At 54.2% G+C, this 10,274-nt stretch overlaps 17 non-coding genes across 17 annotated transcripts; all 17 read right to left on the bottom strand.

The window, feature by feature from the left end:
- Window positions 1-611: 611 nt before the first annotated feature.
- Window positions 612-683, bottom strand: Trnah-gug. The gene has a single exon. It is a non-coding gene; the product is annotated as a tRNA-His (tRNA).
- Window positions 684-1,057: 374 nt separating this feature from the next.
- On the bottom strand, window positions 1,058-1,129 carry Trnae-cuc. Its single transcript has one exon. It is a non-coding gene; the product is annotated as a tRNA-Glu (tRNA).
- A 445-nt stretch (window positions 1,130-1,574) lies between these two features.
- On the bottom strand, window positions 1,575-1,656 carry Trnal-uag. The gene has a single exon. It is a non-coding gene; the product is annotated as a tRNA-Leu (tRNA).
- A 747-nt stretch (window positions 1,657-2,403) lies between these two features.
- Window positions 2,404-2,475, bottom strand: Trnah-gug. The gene has a single exon. It is a non-coding gene; the product is annotated as a tRNA-His (tRNA).
- Window positions 2,476-2,849: 374 nt separating this feature from the next.
- On the bottom strand, window positions 2,850-2,921 carry Trnae-cuc. Its single transcript has one exon. It is a non-coding gene; the product is annotated as a tRNA-Glu (tRNA).
- Window positions 2,922-3,366: 445 nt separating this feature from the next.
- On the bottom strand, window positions 3,367-3,448 carry Trnal-uag. Its single transcript has one exon. It is a non-coding gene; the product is annotated as a tRNA-Leu (tRNA).
- Window positions 3,449-4,195: 747 nt separating this feature from the next.
- Window positions 4,196-4,267, bottom strand: Trnah-gug. Its single transcript has one exon. It is a non-coding gene; the product is annotated as a tRNA-His (tRNA).
- A 374-nt stretch (window positions 4,268-4,641) lies between these two features.
- Window positions 4,642-4,713, bottom strand: Trnae-cuc. The gene has a single exon. It is a non-coding gene; the product is annotated as a tRNA-Glu (tRNA).
- A 445-nt stretch (window positions 4,714-5,158) lies between these two features.
- Window positions 5,159-5,240, bottom strand: Trnal-uag. The gene has a single exon. It is a non-coding gene; the product is annotated as a tRNA-Leu (tRNA).
- Window positions 5,241-5,987: 747 nt separating this feature from the next.
- On the bottom strand, window positions 5,988-6,059 carry Trnah-gug. The gene has a single exon. It is a non-coding gene; the product is annotated as a tRNA-His (tRNA).
- A 374-nt stretch (window positions 6,060-6,433) lies between these two features.
- On the bottom strand, window positions 6,434-6,505 carry Trnae-cuc. The gene has a single exon. It is a non-coding gene; the product is annotated as a tRNA-Glu (tRNA).
- Window positions 6,506-6,950: 445 nt separating this feature from the next.
- On the bottom strand, window positions 6,951-7,032 carry Trnal-uag. The gene has a single exon. It is a non-coding gene; the product is annotated as a tRNA-Leu (tRNA).
- A 747-nt stretch (window positions 7,033-7,779) lies between these two features.
- On the bottom strand, window positions 7,780-7,851 carry Trnah-gug. The gene has a single exon. It is a non-coding gene; the product is annotated as a tRNA-His (tRNA).
- A 374-nt stretch (window positions 7,852-8,225) lies between these two features.
- On the bottom strand, window positions 8,226-8,297 carry Trnae-cuc. Its single transcript has one exon. It is a non-coding gene; the product is annotated as a tRNA-Glu (tRNA).
- A 445-nt stretch (window positions 8,298-8,742) lies between these two features.
- Trnal-uag lies at window positions 8,743-8,824 on the bottom strand. Its single transcript has one exon. It is a non-coding gene; the product is annotated as a tRNA-Leu (tRNA).
- Window positions 8,825-9,571: 747 nt separating this feature from the next.
- Trnah-gug lies at window positions 9,572-9,643 on the bottom strand. The gene has a single exon. It is a non-coding gene; the product is annotated as a tRNA-His (tRNA).
- A 374-nt stretch (window positions 9,644-10,017) lies between these two features.
- Window positions 10,018-10,089, bottom strand: Trnae-cuc. The gene has a single exon. It is a non-coding gene; the product is annotated as a tRNA-Glu (tRNA).
- Window positions 10,090-10,274: the final 185 nt, after the last annotated feature.

Here is a 10,274-nt window from a genome sequence, read left to right on the forward strand (position 1 = left end):
AAAAAGCCGTGCCCGCCGTATGGTAGCGACGCCACTTGTCTGTAGCTGTCGCAGTTAAGGAGACAGCGTCAAGAGACGTTTTCGTGCCGTGACCAGGTTTCGAACCTGGGCTTTCCGTAACCACTAAAGTATCGTAGCTGTAACTGTCAGGCGGAGCTAGAATGCTCCATGTATCAAACATATGTGAGCTCAAGGAGGTTACACTTGAAGAAAAAGCGGCAGCTTAACGCGATCACAGCAAAGCCCCCGGCAGCTACGGGATTCGAAACCGCGCCTACAGAGAGTCTGGTGCCTTAAACCAGCGCCTTAAAGCGCTCGGCCACGCTACATGCGCTGCTTGGTGCGCCAGTGTTCCTAGCATTTGTACAAACAGTGCACGCCACAGCTTCCGGTTCTGCTGGGACTGGCTGCTCATCCATCGCACTTCAAACAACTGCCCTTTTCGACTACAGAGAGCAGCGGACGTCTGCGCTCTAGGAGGCGACATTACGTGTTGGGGATGAAGTGGTAGGGCAAACTGCGGCCTGCGGAACACGAGTGAAAAAATCAAGAGAGTACTGTCATTTCGAGTACTCGTCATTGCAACGGCAGCAAGGCAAAACTTTCAAAATTGCCGTGACCAGGATTCGAACCTGGGTTATTGCGGCCACAACGCAATGTCCTAACCACTAGACGATCACGGCCACGGACGCGCCCGCGAAAGCAGCTGCCTGTAATGCAAGTGGCGATACACAGCAGAGCCTAGGCCAAGGTGTACGCCACAGCAGTGTGAGACACGGTCTCCATCACATGTATACGAGCAAATGAACGTGCCTGCGCTGTCAGGACACTAACTACAGTGGTTAGCTGCATTCACCTCCGTGGCAATGTCTTGCAGTCCCCCAAGCCTCTTGACTACAGGTATGTGGCTGGATAACAAGTGGATAGACGCTTCATCTCTCTCGCCGTCAGGTGTTGCCGTGAATCATACTTAACGTAGCTTTCTGCACGCGTCAGCGTAGCGTCAGTCGAGCAAAGTCGAGACAAGTCGCATAAGAGGAGCAACAAAAACGCGCGATTCCGGTACCGGGAATCGAACCCGGGCCTCCTGGGTGAGAGCCAGGTATCCTAGCCACTAGACCACACCGGATAACGACGGCAGTGCTCTTTCCAGCGAACGCAGCAGCCACCCACGGTTAACTGACGACAACTGTAAAAAATCCGCTCTCTCGCGTTATAGAACGGCGTGCCCCGGACGCATTTCGGGGAGACGGACGCCAGCAATGATGAGAGCAAAAGGTGCCTACAAATCCTGTCGTTGCACCACGCACTGTTCTACGGCAATTCACCAAGCAGACGCTCACGCCTTGTTGTGCTGTTTCCTTTGCGGGCAATGAGTGCACCTGCCTTCGACACAGGAAACATTACACGTTTGGCAGGAGTGGGATTGGAACCCACGCCTCCGAAGAGAATGGTGCCTGAAACCAGCGCCTTAGACCGCTCGGCCACGCTACCTACACAACACGCGCGTCACAAGAGCTGCGTCCTACCCCACGAGAACACACCGCAACGGCACAAAAATGAGACGTAAAAAGTGGCAACGGTGGGATTCGAACCCACGCCTCCGAAGAGACTGGTGCCTAAAACCAGCGCCTTAGACCGCTCGGCCACGTTACCGTTGGAGCAGCAGCCGCAAAACGTTTCGTTTGTACTACAAAGATCACTTCGAAATGGAAGTATCTTGGCAATCGCCGTGCCATGTATTTCCACTGCTCTCCCACTGGAAGCGTCTCTTTAGGCCATCCACAGCAAGAAAAAGCCGTGCCCGCCGTATGGTAGCGACGCCACTTGTCTGTAGCTGTCGCAGTTAAGGAGACAGCGTCAAGAGACGTTTTCGTGCCGTGACCAGGTTTCGAACCTGGGCTTTCCGTAACCACTAAAGTATCGTAGCTGTAACTGTCAGGCGGAGCTAGAATGCTCCATGTATCAAACATATGTGAGCTCAAGGAGGTTACACTTGAAGAAAAAGCGGCAGCTTAACGCGATCACAGCAAAGCCCCCGGCAGCTACGGGATTCGAAACCGCGCCTACAGAGAGTCTGGTGCCTTAAACCAGCGCCTTAAAGCGCTCGGCCACGCTACATGCGCTGCTTGGTGCGCCAGTGTTCCTAGCATTTGTACAAACAGTGCACGCCACAGCTTCCGGTTCTGCTGGGACTGGCTGCTCATCCATCGCACTTCAAACAACTGCCCTTTTCGACTACAGAGAGCAGCGGACGTCTGCGCTCTAGGAGGCGACATTACGTGTTGGGGATGAAGTGGTAGGGCAAACTGCGGCCTGCGGAACACGAGTGAAAAAATCAAGAGAGTACTGTCATTTCGAGTACTCGTCATTGCAACGGCAGCAAGGCAAAACTTTCAAAATTGCCGTGACCAGGATTCGAACCTGGGTTATTGCGGCCACAACGCAATGTCCTAACCACTAGACGATCACGGCCACGGACGCGCCCGCGAAAGCAGCTGCCTGTAATGCAAGTGGCGATACACAGCAGAGCCTAGGCCAAGGTGTACGCCACAGCAGTGTGAGACACGGTCTCCATCACATGTATACGAGCAAATGAACGTGCCTGCGCTGTCAGGACACTAACTACAGTGGTTAGCTGCATTCACCTCCGTGGCAATGTCTTGCAGTCCCCCAAGCCTCTTGACTACAGGTATGTGGCTGGATAACAAGTGGATAGACGCTTCATCTCTCTCGCCGTCAGGTGTTGCCGTGAATCATACTTAACGTAGCTTTCTGCACGCGTCAGCGTAGCGTCAGTCGAGCAAAGTCGAGACAAGTCGCATAAGAGGAGCAACAAAAACGCGCGATTCCGGTACCGGGAATCGAACCCGGGCCTCCTGGGTGAGAGCCAGGTATCCTAGCCACTAGACCACACCGGATAACGACGGCAGTGCTCTTTCCAGCGAACGCAGCAGCCACCCACGGTTAACTGACGACAACTGTAAAAAATCCGCTCTCTCGCGTTATAGAACGGCGTGCCCCGGACGCATTTCGGGGAGACGGACGCCAGCAATGATGAGAGCAAAAGGTGCCTACAAATCCTGTCGTTGCACCACGCACTGTTCTACGGCAATTCACCAAGCAGACGCTCACGCCTTGTTGTGCTGTTTCCTTTGCGGGCAATGAGTGCACCTGCCTTCGACACAGGAAACATTACACGTTTGGCAGGAGTGGGATTGGAACCCACGCCTCCGAAGAGAATGGTGCCTGAAACCAGCGCCTTAGACCGCTCGGCCACGCTACCTACACAACACGCGCGTCACAAGAGCTGCGTCCTACCCCACGAGAACACACCGCAACGGCACAAAAATGAGACGTAAAAAGTGGCAACGGTGGGATTCGAACCCACGCCTCCGAAGAGACTGGTGCCTAAAACCAGCGCCTTAGACCGCTCGGCCACGTTACCGTTGGAGCAGCAGCCGCAAAACGTTTCGTTTGTACTACAAAGATCACTTCGAAATGGAAGTATCTTGGCAATCGCCGTGCCATGTATTTCCACTGCTCTCCCACTGGAAGCGTCTCTTTAGGCCATCCACAGCAAGAAAAAGCCGTGCCCGCCGTATGGTAGCGACGCCACTTGTCTGTAGCTGTCGCAGTTAAGGAGACAGCGTCAAGAGACGTTTTCGTGCCGTGACCAGGTTTCGAACCTGGGCTTTCCGTAACCACTAAAGTATCGTAGCTGTAACTGTCAGGCGGAGCTAGAATGCTCCATGTATCAAACATATGTGAGCTCAAGGAGGTTACACTTGAAGAAAAAGCGGCAGCTTAACGCGATCACAGCAAAGCCCCCGGCAGCTACGGGATTCGAAACCGCGCCTACAGAGAGTCTGGTGCCTTAAACCAGCGCCTTAAAGCGCTCGGCCACGCTACATGCGCTGCTTGGTGCGCCAGTGTTCCTAGCATTTGTACAAACAGTGCACGCCACAGCTTCCGGTTCTGCTGGGACTGGCTGCTCATCCATCGCACTTCAAACAACTGCCCTTTTCGACTACAGAGAGCAGCGGACGTCTGCGCTCTAGGAGGCGACATTACGTGTTGGGGATGAAGTGGTAGGGCAAACTGCGGCCTGCGGAACACGAGTGAAAAAATCAAGAGAGTACTGTCATTTCGAGTACTCGTCATTGCAACGGCAGCAAGGCAAAACTTTCAAAATTGCCGTGACCAGGATTCGAACCTGGGTTATTGCGGCCACAACGCAATGTCCTAACCACTAGACGATCACGGCCACGGACGCGCCCGCGAAAGCAGCTGCCTGTAATGCAAGTGGCGATACACAGCAGAGCCTAGGCCAAGGTGTACGCCACAGCAGTGTGAGACACGGTCTCCATCACATGTATACGAGCAAATGAACGTGCCTGCGCTGTCAGGACACTAACTACAGTGGTTAGCTGCATTCACCTCCGTGGCAATGTCTTGCAGTCCCCCAAGCCTCTTGACTACAGGTATGTGGCTGGATAACAAGTGGATAGACGCTTCATCTCTCTCGCCGTCAGGTGTTGCCGTGAATCATACTTAACGTAGCTTTCTGCACGCGTCAGCGTAGCGTCAGTCGAGCAAAGTCGAGACAAGTCGCATAAGAGGAGCAACAAAAACGCGCGATTCCGGTACCGGGAATCGAACCCGGGCCTCCTGGGTGAGAGCCAGGTATCCTAGCCACTAGACCACACCGGATAACGACGGCAGTGCTCTTTCCAGCGAACGCAGCAGCCACCCACGGTTAACTGACGACAACTGTAAAAAATCCGCTCTCTCGCGTTATAGAACGGCGTGCCCCGGACGCATTTCGGGGAGACGGACGCCAGCAATGATGAGAGCAAAAGGTGCCTACAAATCCTGTCGTTGCACCACGCACTGTTCTACGGCAATTCACCAAGCAGACGCTCACGCCTTGTTGTGCTGTTTCCTTTGCGGGCAATGAGTGCACCTGCCTTCGACACAGGAAACATTACACGTTTGGCAGGAGTGGGATTGGAACCCACGCCTCCGAAGAGAATGGTGCCTGAAACCAGCGCCTTAGACCGCTCGGCCACGCTACCTACACAACACGCGCGTCACAAGAGCTGCGTCCTACCCCACGAGAACACACCGCAACGGCACAAAAATGAGACGTAAAAAGTGGCAACGGTGGGATTCGAACCCACGCCTCCGAAGAGACTGGTGCCTAAAACCAGCGCCTTAGACCGCTCGGCCACGTTACCGTTGGAGCAGCAGCCGCAAAACGTTTCGTTTGTACTACAAAGATCACTTCGAAATGGAAGTATCTTGGCAATCGCCGTGCCATGTATTTCCACTGCTCTCCCACTGGAAGCGTCTCTTTAGGCCATCCACAGCAAGAAAAAGCCGTGCCCGCCGTATGGTAGCGACGCCACTTGTCTGTAGCTGTCGCAGTTAAGGAGACAGCGTCAAGAGACGTTTTCGTGCCGTGACCAGGTTTCGAACCTGGGCTTTCCGTAACCACTAAAGTATCGTAGCTGTAACTGTCAGGCGGAGCTAGAATGCTCCATGTATCAAACATATGTGAGCTCAAGGAGGTTACACTTGAAGAAAAAGCGGCAGCTTAACGCGATCACAGCAAAGCCCCCGGCAGCTACGGGATTCGAAACCGCGCCTACAGAGAGTCTGGTGCCTTAAACCAGCGCCTTAAAGCGCTCGGCCACGCTACATGCGCTGCTTGGTGCGCCAGTGTTCCTAGCATTTGTACAAACAGTGCACGCCACAGCTTCCGGTTCTGCTGGGACTGGCTGCTCATCCATCGCACTTCAAACAACTGCCCTTTTCGACTACAGAGAGCAGCGGACGTCTGCGCTCTAGGAGGCGACATTACGTGTTGGGGATGAAGTGGTAGGGCAAACTGCGGCCTGCGGAACACGAGTGAAAAAATCAAGAGAGTACTGTCATTTCGAGTACTCGTCATTGCAACGGCAGCAAGGCAAAACTTTCAAAATTGCCGTGACCAGGATTCGAACCTGGGTTATTGCGGCCACAACGCAATGTCCTAACCACTAGACGATCACGGCCACGGACGCGCCCGCGAAAGCAGCTGCCTGTAATGCAAGTGGCGATACACAGCAGAGCCTAGGCCAAGGTGTACGCCACAGCAGTGTGAGACACGGTCTCCATCACATGTATACGAGCAAATGAACGTGCCTGCGCTGTCAGGACACTAACTACAGTGGTTAGCTGCATTCACCTCCGTGGCAATGTCTTGCAGTCCCCCAAGCCTCTTGACTACAGGTATGTGGCTGGATAACAAGTGGATAGACGCTTCATCTCTCTCGCCGTCAGGTGTTGCCGTGAATCATACTTAACGTAGCTTTCTGCACGCGTCAGCGTAGCGTCAGTCGAGCAAAGTCGAGACAAGTCGCATAAGAGGAGCAACAAAAACGCGCGATTCCGGTACCGGGAATCGAACCCGGGCCTCCTGGGTGAGAGCCAGGTATCCTAGCCACTAGACCACACCGGATAACGACGGCAGTGCTCTTTCCAGCGAACGCAGCAGCCACCCACGGTTAACTGACGACAACTGTAAAAAATCCGCTCTCTCGCGTTATAGAACGGCGTGCCCCGGACGCATTTCGGGGAGACGGACGCCAGCAATGATGAGAGCAAAAGGTGCCTACAAATCCTGTCGTTGCACCACGCACTGTTCTACGGCAATTCACCAAGCAGACGCTCACGCCTTGTTGTGCTGTTTCCTTTGCGGGCAATGAGTGCACCTGCCTTCGACACAGGAAACATTACACGTTTGGCAGGAGTGGGATTGGAACCCACGCCTCCGAAGAGAATGGTGCCTGAAACCAGCGCCTTAGACCGCTCGGCCACGCTACCTACACAACACGCGCGTCACAAGAGCTGCGTCCTACCCCACGAGAACACACCGCAACGGCACAAAAATGAGACGTAAAAAGTGGCAACGGTGGGATTCGAACCCACGCCTCCGAAGAGACTGGTGCCTAAAACCAGCGCCTTAGACCGCTCGGCCACGTTACCGTTGGAGCAGCAGCCGCAAAACGTTTCGTTTGTACTACAAAGATCACTTCGAAATGGAAGTATCTTGGCAATCGCCGTGCCATGTATTTCCACTGCTCTCCCACTGGAAGCGTCTCTTTAGGCCATCCACAGCAAGAAAAAGCCGTGCCCGCCGTATGGTAGCGACGCCACTTGTCTGTAGCTGTCGCAGTTAAGGAGACAGCGTCAAGAGACGTTTTCGTGCCGTGACCAGGTTTCGAACCTGGGCTTTCCGTAACCACTAAAGTATCGTAGCTGTAACTGTCAGGCGGAGCTAGAATGCTCCATGTATCAAACATATGTGAGCTCAAGGAGGTTACACTTGAAGAAAAAGCGGCAGCTTAACGCGATCACAGCAAAGCCCCCGGCAGCTACGGGATTCGAAACCGCGCCTACAGAGAGTCTGGTGCCTTAAACCAGCGCCTTAAAGCGCTCGGCCACGCTACATGCGCTGCTTGGTGCGCCAGTGTTCCTAGCATTTGTACAAACAGTGCACGCCACAGCTTCCGGTTCTGCTGGGACTGGCTGCTCATCCATCGCACTTCAAACAACTGCCCTTTTCGACTACAGAGAGCAGCGGACGTCTGCGCTCTAGGAGGCGACATTACGTGTTGGGGATGAAGTGGTAGGGCAAACTGCGGCCTGCGGAACACGAGTGAAAAAATCAAGAGAGTACTGTCATTTCGAGTACTCGTCATTGCAACGGCAGCAAGGCAAAACTTTCAAAATTGCCGTGACCAGGATTCGAACCTGGGTTATTGCGGCCACAACGCAATGTCCTAACCACTAGACGATCACGGCCACGGACGCGCCCGCGAAAGCAGCTGCCTGTAATGCAAGTGGCGATACACAGCAGAGCCTAGGCCAAGGTGTACGCCACAGCAGTGTGAGACACGGTCTCCATCACATGTATACGAGCAAATGAACGTGCCTGCGCTGTCAGGACACTAACTACAGTGGTTAGCTGCATTCACCTCCGTGGCAATGTCTTGCAGTCCCCCAAGCCTCTTGACTACAGGTATGTGGCTGGATAACAAGTGGATAGACGCTTCATCTCTCTCGCCGTCAGGTGTTGCCGTGAATCATACTTAACGTAGCTTTCTGCACGCGTCAGCGTAGCGTCAGTCGAGCAAAGTCGAGACAAGTCGCATAAGAGGAGCAACAAAAACGCGCGATTCCGGTACCGGGAATCGAACCCGGGCCTCCTGGGTGAGAGCCAGGTATCCTAGCCACTAGACCACACCGGATAACGACGGCAGTGCTCTTTCCAGCGAACGCAGCAGCCACCCACGGTTAACTGACGACAACTGTAAAAAATCCGCTCTCTCGCGTTATAGAACGGCGTGCCCCGGACGCATTTCGGGGAGACGGACGCCAGCAATGATGAGAGCAAAAGGTGCCTACAAATCCTGTCGTTGCACCACGCACTGTTCTACGGCAATTCACCAAGCAGACGCTCACGCCTTGTTGTGCTGTTTCCTTTGCGGGCAATGAGTGCACCTGCCTTCGACACAGGAAACATTACACGTTTGGCAGGAGTGGGATTGGAACCCACGCCTCCGAAGAGAATGGTGCCTGAAACCAGCGCCTTAGACCGCTCGGCCACGCTACCTACACAACACGCGCGTCACAAGAGCTGCGTCCTACCCCACGAGAACACACCGCAACGGCACAAAAATGAGACGTAAAAAGTGGCAACGGTGGGATTCGAACCCACGCCTCCGAAGAGACTGGTGCCTAAAACCAGCGCCTTAGACCGCTCGGCCACGTTACCGTTGGAGCAGCAGCCGCAAAACGTTTCGTTTGTACTACAAAGATCACTTCGAAATGGAAGTATCTTGGCAATCGCCGTGCCATGTATTTCCACTGCTCTCCCACTGGAAGCGTCTCTTTAGGCCATCCACAGCAAGAAAAAGCCGTGCCCGCCGTATGGTAGCGACGCCACTTGTCTGTAGCTGTCGCAGTTAAGGAGACAGCGTCAAGAGACGTTTTCGTGCCGTGACCAGGTTTCGAACCTGGGCTTTCCGTAACCACTAAAGTATCGTAGCTGTAACTGTCAGGCGGAGCTAGAATGCTCCATGTATCAAACATATGTGAGCTCAAGGAGGTTACACTTGAAGAAAAAGCGGCAGCTTAACGCGATCACAGCAAAGCCCCCGGCAGCTACGGGATTCGAAACCGCGCCTACAGAGAGTCTGGTGCCTTAAACCAGCGCCTTAAAGCGCTCGGCCACGCTACATGCGCTGCTTGGTGCGCCAGTGTTCCTAGCATTTGTACAAACAGTGCACGCCACAGCTTCCGGTTCTGCTGGGACTGGCTGCTCATCCATCGCACTTCAAACAACTGCCCTTTTCGACTACAGAGAGCAGCGGACGTCTGCGCTCTAGGAGGCGACATTACGTGTTGGGGATGAAGTGGTAGGGCAAACTGCGGCCTGCGGAACACGAGTGAAAAAATCAAGAGAGTACTGTCATTTCGAGTACTCGTCATTGCAACGGCAGCAAGGCAAAACTTTCAAAATTGCCGTGACCAGGATTCGAACCTGGGTTATTGCGGCCACAACGCAATGTCCTAACCACTAGACGATCACGGCCACGGACGCGCCCGCGAAAGCAGCTGCCTGTAATGCAAGTGGCGATACACAGCAGAGCCTAGGCCAAGGTGTACGCCACAGCAGTGTGAGACACGGTCTCCATCACATGTATACGAGCAAATGAACGTGCCTGCGCTGTCAGGACACTAACTACAGTGGTTAGCTGCATTCACCTCCGTGGCAATGTCTTGCAGTCCCCCAAGCCTCTTGACTACAGGTATGTGGCTGGATAACAAGTGGATAGACGCTTCATCTCTCTCGCCGTCAGGTGTTGCCGTGAATCATACTTAACGTAGCTTTCTGCACGCGTCAGCGTAGCGTCAGTCGAGCAAAGTCGAGACAAGTCGCATAAGAGGAGCAACAAAAACGCGCGATTCCGGTACCGGGAATCGAACCCGGGCCTCCTGGGTGAGAGCCAGGTATCCTAGCCACTAGACCACACCGGATAACGACGGCAGTGCTCTTTCCAGCGAACGCAGCAGCCACCCACGGTTAACTGACGACAACTGTAAAAAATCCGCTCTCTCGCGTTATAGAACGGCGTGCCCCGGACGCATTTCGGGGAGACGGACGCCAGCAATGATGAGAGCAAAAGGTGCCTACAAATCCTGTCGTTGCACCACGCACTGTT

The sequence above is a fragment of the Schistocerca piceifrons genome, unplaced genomic scaffold (genome assembly GCF_021461385.2).
Source record: "Schistocerca piceifrons isolate TAMUIC-IGC-003096 unplaced genomic scaffold, iqSchPice1.1 HiC_scaffold_315, whole genome shotgun sequence".
Lineage (NCBI taxonomy): Eukaryota > Metazoa > Arthropoda > Insecta > Orthoptera > Acrididae > Schistocerca > Schistocerca piceifrons.